Source organism: Lytechinus pictus, chromosome 9 (assembly GCF_037042905.1).
Source record: "Lytechinus pictus isolate F3 Inbred chromosome 9, Lp3.0, whole genome shotgun sequence".
Taxonomy (NCBI): domain Eukaryota; kingdom Metazoa; phylum Echinodermata; class Echinoidea; order Temnopleuroida; family Toxopneustidae; genus Lytechinus; species Lytechinus pictus.
Genome location: NC_087253.1, coordinates 10,124,509 through 10,133,100, shown reverse-complemented (window position 1 = coordinate 10,133,100; position 8,592 = coordinate 10,124,509). Strand labels below are relative to the sequence as shown.

General features: G+C 39.7%; 1 long non-coding RNA gene across 1 annotated transcript; it reads left to right on the top strand.

The window, feature by feature from the left end:
* Window positions 1-346: 346 nt before the first annotated feature.
* Window positions 347-8,088, top strand: LOC129268850 (uncharacterized). Its single transcript, XR_010294594.1, has 3 exons — window positions 347-446; window positions 6,563-6,678; window positions 7,221-8,088. It is a non-coding gene; the product is annotated as an uncharacterized LOC129268850 (long non-coding RNA).
* Window positions 8,089-8,592: the final 504 nt, after the last annotated feature.

Below are 8,592 nucleotides of genomic sequence, written 5' to 3'. Positions count from 1 at the left end.
AATTGAGAAAAATTATTTTTTCATAGATCCTTTCAAAGGATAAAGCAGTGGCAAAAATTGACTGCATGGTTGCTAACCCAGAACCAATCAAGAAGAAGACAACCCTGATTTGGTCTTACATGCAATTCACTCCTCCCCCCATATCGGGATGTATCTTGGCGAAGAAGCCCCCTCCCCCTGATTTGGTCTCAATTTACCCCCCCCCCATATCGGGATGTGTTGGCTGCGCTGCTAGCTAGCTCGCTCTATGTATGTAAGTGTTCGCACGCGCGCGCGCACGTACCGTACCGTACGCATGTAACCGCCAATTGCAATATTTGAAGAAAAAAAAACAATCAACCACTGTCTTGCTGTTGATAAGTCCGTCGATAATTCATCATAAACTAAAGGAACACAGGTCAGATTCGAACAACGACTTCAAAGTCATTCGCAGAATAGGCTAAACAGTAAGTTAGATAACAATTTTCTTTGATATTGTTTTCGTAGTTAGTGGCTCGGCCTGATTTTCTTAGAATGTTACTGTTACTGTTAGATGTCGTTGTATGGTTGGAACTACCCCTTATCGACCACCTAATCTTCTAAGCATCATATCTGCGAAAATATTCATCAATTTTACCCAGTTTTCGTCTCATTTGTGCAGAAAATTGAGCAGATCAGATTCCCATGTTTCGCTCGGCGGCTCCGATTCAATTTGCGTATATATCGACGATCAACGAATGCGACGATTTTCCAATTGCTCATTTGCACCCGTCTTTTGAAACCGACCACCCGCGGTACACTAAGTTTACGGCCGATTCTTGTCGCGGTGGCGAAATATTTTTACTCTTTCAAATCAGTTCTATGACGTCAACATGCTAAATGATCGCCTCACTACTTCCACTGCGAGCTCCGACGCATGATTCGACGATTGACGACGGATATTTGTTCTAAAGCCGTTTCCTATCGGATTTCTTGGTTTTTCAGCGGGTTTTGGGTTTGGTCAATACAATTTTGATTAATTCTACTAAATTTTTACTTTTTGTTGCTTCTTTTTTTCTCGTAAAATCGATTCTTACCGTTTCTATGGACACTGCGCCTACTCTCCCGCGCGTATCGTTTGTAATACGCAATAATTTTAACGCGCGCAAGGTGGTCGGTTTCAAAAGAGGTGGTCGATATGTGGTGGTCTTACCATACTGCCACGGGTACGGGGATTCACGGCCACGACCACTGCCACCGTACGGTCACTGCCCCGTTGGCGCGGGCCGGGACACGCCTGGCTCTGGCGATATGGATTATGGGGGTGCGTAATGCTTTGTATTGGCTGAGGTGAGCTGAGCCAAGCATTGAGACAGTAATTCGCTCGTATGGCCTGATATTTATTGTCAATGTTTTACAACACCATCTCTGAATACCGGTATGAATTTATGACTTGTTAAATTAATGCTGTACAGTGCAGTACCGTAAGGGCACTAGTATTCAACCCGTTTGGAGAGTTTCCTCAAATATATAGAAATATAGAATTTACCTGAATTTCAGACCCGTCTTATTTCCAAGAGGAAATGCTGGTTATTCTTTTTCCGTTATTTTTTTCTTCAACCAGTTGACTGTGTGCGCGGGCGATCGAATTATACGGCGACGGATTTTGGTACTAGTATTCAACCCGTCGGCACTAGTATTCAACCTAGCGATGAAAGATGGCCCTGTCTCTCAATCTGCCCTTGTCCCATCCGACTATGGACTAGACCATTTGAGATGAGACCAAACAGGGAATTAATCAAAGCCAGAAATTTACATAGATCTAGATCTAATTTAGCAATCTTAACCCTTTTGAGATTTGCTATCAATCCTCACTAGGTTGAATACTAGTACCATTCAGTGCAAAAGGCCATCGCCGCATAATTCGATCCTCCGCGCATACAGTCGACAGATTGACAAAGAAAATATCGACAACAGATTACCCTGGAAATAACAAAGGTGTGAAATTAAGATAAATTCCCTATTTCTAAATATTTTGGGGAATATGTCAAAATCTTTGAATTATGCCGGGTTGAATACTAGTACCCATACGGTACTGACTACTGTCAATGTCATGACATTGACTGTCAAATTGTCAATTAGGCCATGGCATTGGTTACTGCACAACGTTTTTTCACTGAAATGGAAACCTTGCCGAAAAATAATGCTCTGGAATGAGGCCTATAATTTGTTGTTGTTGGTAGATAATATTGGTAAATTTAAGATGACATGGACATGGTAGTATTCAGGTGAAATATGGTAAGGTGTCCTAAATTTTAAAACATGATAAAGTAAAGGCTACGCAGGCCCTAAAAAGCTCGCACCACTTATTGCGCATGCAATTTCAATGGTAAAATGTGCACTTTGTGTGCAGAACTGTGACTGGAGAGAGTGACAAACGATTCTTATTAATTTTTTTTAGAGAGGCTACAATAGTTATTCAGAGAAATCCTACAACTGTTTGGAATTAACATACTTTAGAAATTGAGGCCAGCTGACTAAAATCACAATTCCTGAATTTTTTCCTTGGGATTTTTCCATGGGATTGGGCACTAATTTCGCACCGACCAACTTCGAGCAAAATTCCCCACCAAATATTGTTCTAAAATGTCATAGCAAGTCTGAATTGCATTTGAGTGTCCAAACTGTCCATATGCCCAAATATTGGGAACAGCTGTATTGGCTTCGATCTCTACATCATTGTTTGAATCCTCATGCGTTGCTTTGCCGTAATTTTGATATGGACTAAAGTTCGTAACGAAATCATGCAAACTGCCGCAGACAAATCTTTTGGTCGCTAACCTCAGTCCTTATAAACTACGGTGAAGCCAAGCCAAGTGACTGAGAATTTGAACGATAACATAATGGTTGATTTCAAGTACGGTGTTGAAATCTGGTGTTGGGACCAGCTACAACACCGTACTTGAAATCACGCTGGTGTTTGGATTGACCTCGGAAAATGTGACGTATTTACGGCAGTTTGTGTTGAGCTCTGGTGTTGAATGTCGTCTGCTGAACCGAGCATTACAGCTGGTGTTGACGATCTACGTGCAATTTTCCTATTCACCAACACCAACCCCCAGGGATTGGGAAAATTGTGATTTCAAGTTTGGTGTTGGTGTTGATGAACTGTAGTTCATGAACAGTTCATGTAAAATTATCTATTACAGTTAAGATGAGCGCAAATCATTAGAGTTTTACACATTTTAATGAAAAATTATATTTATCCTTTCTGATTATTGCAGTGATTTTAACCTGTGCATTCTGTACGATAAGATTTTACTGCAATTTCTTCCCGATTTCACTTTCGTCGTCGAGAATTTCTCGAGTAAAGTTGAGATGATCAGCAGCGCAGCGCAGAGGCGTGACGTCATAGGATATCGTTAACGCGATCGGTATTGCTCCTCTGAACTCAGCTCGGTGTTGGGGTTCGGTTCAGCAGCCTTTTCACGCTCTCAACACCAACACCGAACACCGTACTTGAAATCACCCAATGTATAATGTTGTGGCTCGGAAAGTTTAGCAAAAAAAATCTGGGCCCTGGATTGGTCCGGAACTTGGAGCCACCGCTCAACACCGTTGCTGCAGCCCTAGGAAAAACCTGGCCCCGCTAATCCCGAATGCACTTTCGTACCCTGCGATGTTAGCGAACTAATTTAACCTTAATATTTGTCCGAATCAATTCACTGAGCATCAGGAACATCTTTATTCCGGCTTCCACCATGATTTCATCGTTCGAATTATCAGATTTATCATTTAGGGTCTCACTCCACCGTATTTATTTGGATATTTGCTGAAGTTAGCAATTACAACGTGCAAACACGAAGTCAACAGTGTTGCTGCCCTCTCCGTTCGTTTGGCAAAATCTGACTCAGAATTTTAACTAAGACGTCGAGATCAAAGCTAAAATAATGCTGTTTCCACTGCTCAAAGTGGCTGAAATTCATGAAAAGGATCAATTAAGTTAGATTATTTGAGAAAATAGATGAGCTTGGTTCATGAATAGTGGTAAATGGTCACATTATCTCAGTGTTTATTTGGTATTTTTTCGGGGACATAACAGCTTCTGATCTTCGCTGTTTAAGCTCTCAACCCAGACCGGCTTGGCATGGGGAAAATCCCCCCAACTCGCTGGTCTCCAAATTCCACCCCGGCATGGCTCCCACCATTATGATAACGTCGGGAATGGAGCCAAACTACCGCCGTTCCCGTTCGTGATGTTTGGAAAAGTGGTGGGCACACTGTGTATTGAACTCAAAATGTGTGTCGACAATTTCTGGTGGAAAATTTTGCTCGAAGTTGGCTGGCGTGAAACTGCATTAGTGCGGGAGGATAATCTGAGATCCTTTCATAGGGCTAGGCATATCCATTTTTAAAGCTAATTATATTTTTTTGATTAAGTTTTTCCTGTGATCACTTTTTAACTGTGTTTATTTATTTACTGATCAAAACTTGCCCAAAATAATGTATAGAATTCACCCACTGGCATATGATTGCCCAGGGATGGATCCTGGATTTTTCAAGGGGGGGGGGGGGGGCTCATTTTCCCAAGGAAACTTTAGCAAGCACAAAAAAAAGAGATCTTTACTTGTGTATGAGGCAGTTACTGTGTTTACACTTGATCGGCTTTTGGTTCAGAACCAAAAGCTTTTGGTTTATCTTGCACTGCGTTTACACGCTGTTACAGCTAGCAGTGCAGAATCGGCTCGCGTGTCAAACACTTAAATTGATGCGCACACTAACAATATACGTCATAATGACCATGTTTACACTTAATCGGCAATTGGTTCTGAACCAAATGCCGATGCAGAATCGGCATTTGGATTGCGTTTACACGTTGTTACAGCTCGCGGTTCTGAACCGCGAGCCGATTCAGCATCGGCTTTTTCATAGCGTGTAAACGCGAGCAACTTGAATCGGCTCGCGGTTCAGAACCGGCAATTTGCACCACCAAAGTAGTAGGTTCAGAACCGCGAGCCGATGCAAAAAACCTGAAATGATACGCATACCTACAATATACGTCATAATAAAGACAACGCTGGATCAGTGCGCTTACAATTACGTCACAATGGTAAAGTAATTGAAATGCGCACAAATTGCCGGTGCAGAATCGGCTTTCTGTTTACACGTAGTAAAAAAGCCGATTCTGCATCGGCTCGCGGTTCAGAACCTACTACTTTGGTGGTGCAAATTGCCGGTTCTGAACCGCGAGCCGATTCAAGTTGCTCGCGTTTACACGCTATGAAAAAGCCGATGCTGAATCGGCTCGCGGTTCAGAACCGCGAGCCGATTCAAATGCCGATTAAGTGTAAACACGGTAAATAAAGACAACGCTGGATCCGTGCGCTTACAATTACGTCACAATGGTAAAGTAAATGAAATGCGCACCCATTGGCAATGCAGAATAAGTTTTATGTTTACACGTAGTAAAAAGGCCAATTCTGCATTGGCTCGCGGTTCAGAATCAACTACTTTGGTGGTGCAAATTGCCGATTCTGAACCGCGAGCCGATGCAAGTTAATCGTGTTTACATGCTATGAAAAATCCGATGCTGCATCGGCTCGCGGTTCAGAACCGCGAGCTGATGCAAAAGCCGATTAAGTGTAAACACGGTATATATTTCCATTGGAAATATTTGTTGTAACTTTCAAAAGGAGGGACATTCTTGTGTAAAGACGCCATATTTACATTAAACACATTGGCCCAAATTCACAAAGGTGGTTTTGAAAACCCACGGTTGAGTGCATGGTTTATGCAGATTTCCTGTATAAATTACGCTTAATTTAGCACGTATCTGGCGCGTGTATAAAAAATATCCAATTCTGATGCGCGCTTTTGTCGCAGTGCGCTAAATTGACGCCTGTTACTATGGTAAGACACGCTATTTTATTCATGAGTCCACTGTTTGAATAGTGGACTCATTAATTAAAAACAGTGGACTTGTGAATAAAATAGCGTGGATAACCACAGCAACATGCATCAATTTGGCGCACTGTGACAAAAGCGCGCATCAGCATTGGACATATTTTGATATACGCAGTAAAATAAGCGTAATTTATACAGGAAATATCCATAAACCATGGACTCAACCGGGGTTTTAAAAACCACCTTTTCGAATTCGGGCCATTGACTATTGGTCTCAAGGGGGGGGGGGGGGGCACATGTCAATTGTGCCCATTTGGATCCGCTACTGTGATTGTCAATACCAAGAAAATTATATTGAATGTTATCAATTAATTGATTACCTTTTGAAAACTGCTGCTCTGGAAATATGATTTCAGATCATTCTTTATCTATTAGATAATTTTCTCTTGCTTATCTACATGATTGATGATCCAAACACGTTATGCAGCAGAGTAACTGTGTTATATTGATCTAGATATTTCCAGCATGCACACACAGAAAATCTTGGGTATATTGAAATAACAATGATAATGATGCTGTATATGAGTGAAACATTGAATTTTTGAGCTTAAAGGAAGTTTTACTATATTAGTATTATATTTTTGTTTGTATCTGCACATGCATATTTTCCAACGCTCAAATTGATTTTATTTCATTTAAGATTGGACGACGGATACACTGGATGATAATGTAGATGGTCCAGGATTATCAGGGAAGGATACTACAGGTGCTGAACACAGAAAACCGTTTAAAGAAAACAACTGGAGTTTGTGAGAGGTAATTGTGTAAGAATTCACTTCATTAGAAAAAATTGCAAAGCTTCATTAGATAAAACATATTGTACTCCTGCAGTGGCATAGCTGAAAAACAACTTGTGAGGAATGGTAAAAATCCTGAAAAAGGCCAACTGTCATCCCCATTTATAGGAGTACACGTCCTTTCTAACACCCCCCCCCCCCGGAAAAAAAAAATCGATATTCTGGCTGGGGGTGGACACTTTGGCCCCAGGTATGCATGTGGTATGGTATTTGTCATCATTTGGGCAACTTCCCATTTAATATAACGGGTTATTTTCTGCTCATCTATGGTTAAACATGAATCTCTTTATCACATTGTACAAAATGTTTGGTTGATATTTGTTAATTGGTACTATTCAATTGAAGGGTTGTGTATAATGCAAATTTCTCGATATTTTAGAAAAAAATATATGAATTTCTCAAGAAAGCTTGCACACATTGATTGATTGATGTTTGATGTTTTGAACCTGTAGCTGACATATTGTCCTTTGCATTGTTTTCATCCTATATTCCTTATTACAGCTTCAAGGAATTAATCCTGCTGGGTACCCATTCACTTCACCTTGCTCGAGTGCAGCACAGTGTGGATAAATGTGTTGCTGAAGGATAACACCATTGCTAGGATTTGAACCCACGACCCTCTGTTTGAAAGGTGAGAGACAGAACCACTTGACCACGACGCACCCGCAATTTACAAGCTGATGTCATATCCCCACTTGTTCTTTAGTATTTTATAACAAGAAGTCCTGTTTATTCACATTTTGACCTCCAAGAACTAAATAGTGGAGTGAAAATGTATTTAATGTGAACATATGCATTGCTGGAAATCACTTCATGATATGTGGGACAAATCATACACACGTGTATGAAAATATGAAATATGAATTCATATTATTACATAAGCCTAACAAATATTCCTGACGATCGTGTGCACATTTCAGTAATATTTCCCAAAATGTTGCTAAACTTTCAAATTAAAGACTTCGTTATCAGATTTTAATGAAATTGTCAACATTATGCTTTTCTGATTCATTCTCTTCCTACCTAAATCTCCCCTTTTCTCATGCTTTCTTTCTATGGTCCCCTTCATTCTCCTTATCACTATGTTATAGGTAAAATGTAATCGGTCGTCTAACCCATTTTAATTAAGGGTTAGGTACTCTACTCTAGGTACTCACATTTAAAAGTTATGTGATTCAAACACAAAGTGTACATCAGACAAACAAAAAACACTGAAAATTTCATCAAAATTGAATGAGTATTAACGAAGTTATGACGAATTAATGTTGTTATTTTTTTGGTAAAACTGTTCTCTGCATGTCCTCATTAAAGGACAAGTCCACCCCAATAAAAAGTTGATTTGAATAAAAAGAGAAAAATCCAACAAGCATAACACTAAAAAATTTCATCAAAATCGGATGAAAAATAAGAAAGTTGTGACATTTTAAAGTTTCGCTTAATTTCACAGAACAGTTATATGCACATCCTGGTCTGTATGCAAATGAAGAGACTGATGATGTCATCCACTCACTATTTCTTTTGTATTTTAAGGAAATATGAAATATTTTAATTTTCTCCTCATTGTCAAGTGATACGATTAATTCCTCCCTGAACATGTGGAATTAGCATTGTTTAATACTATATGGTTCAGTCAAGTTGGTCCTTATTGTCAAATCTATAAAAAATGAAATATTGTATAATTCAAACAATAAAAAACAAAAGAAATAGTGAGTGAGGGACATCATCAACTTTCTCATTTGAGTTGTGCATATCACTGTTTTGTGAAAAATAAGCGAAACTTTAAAATGTCATAACTTTCTTATTTTAAATCCAATTTTGATGAAATTTTCAGCACTATGCTAGTTTGATTTTTCTCTATTTATTCAAGTCAGCA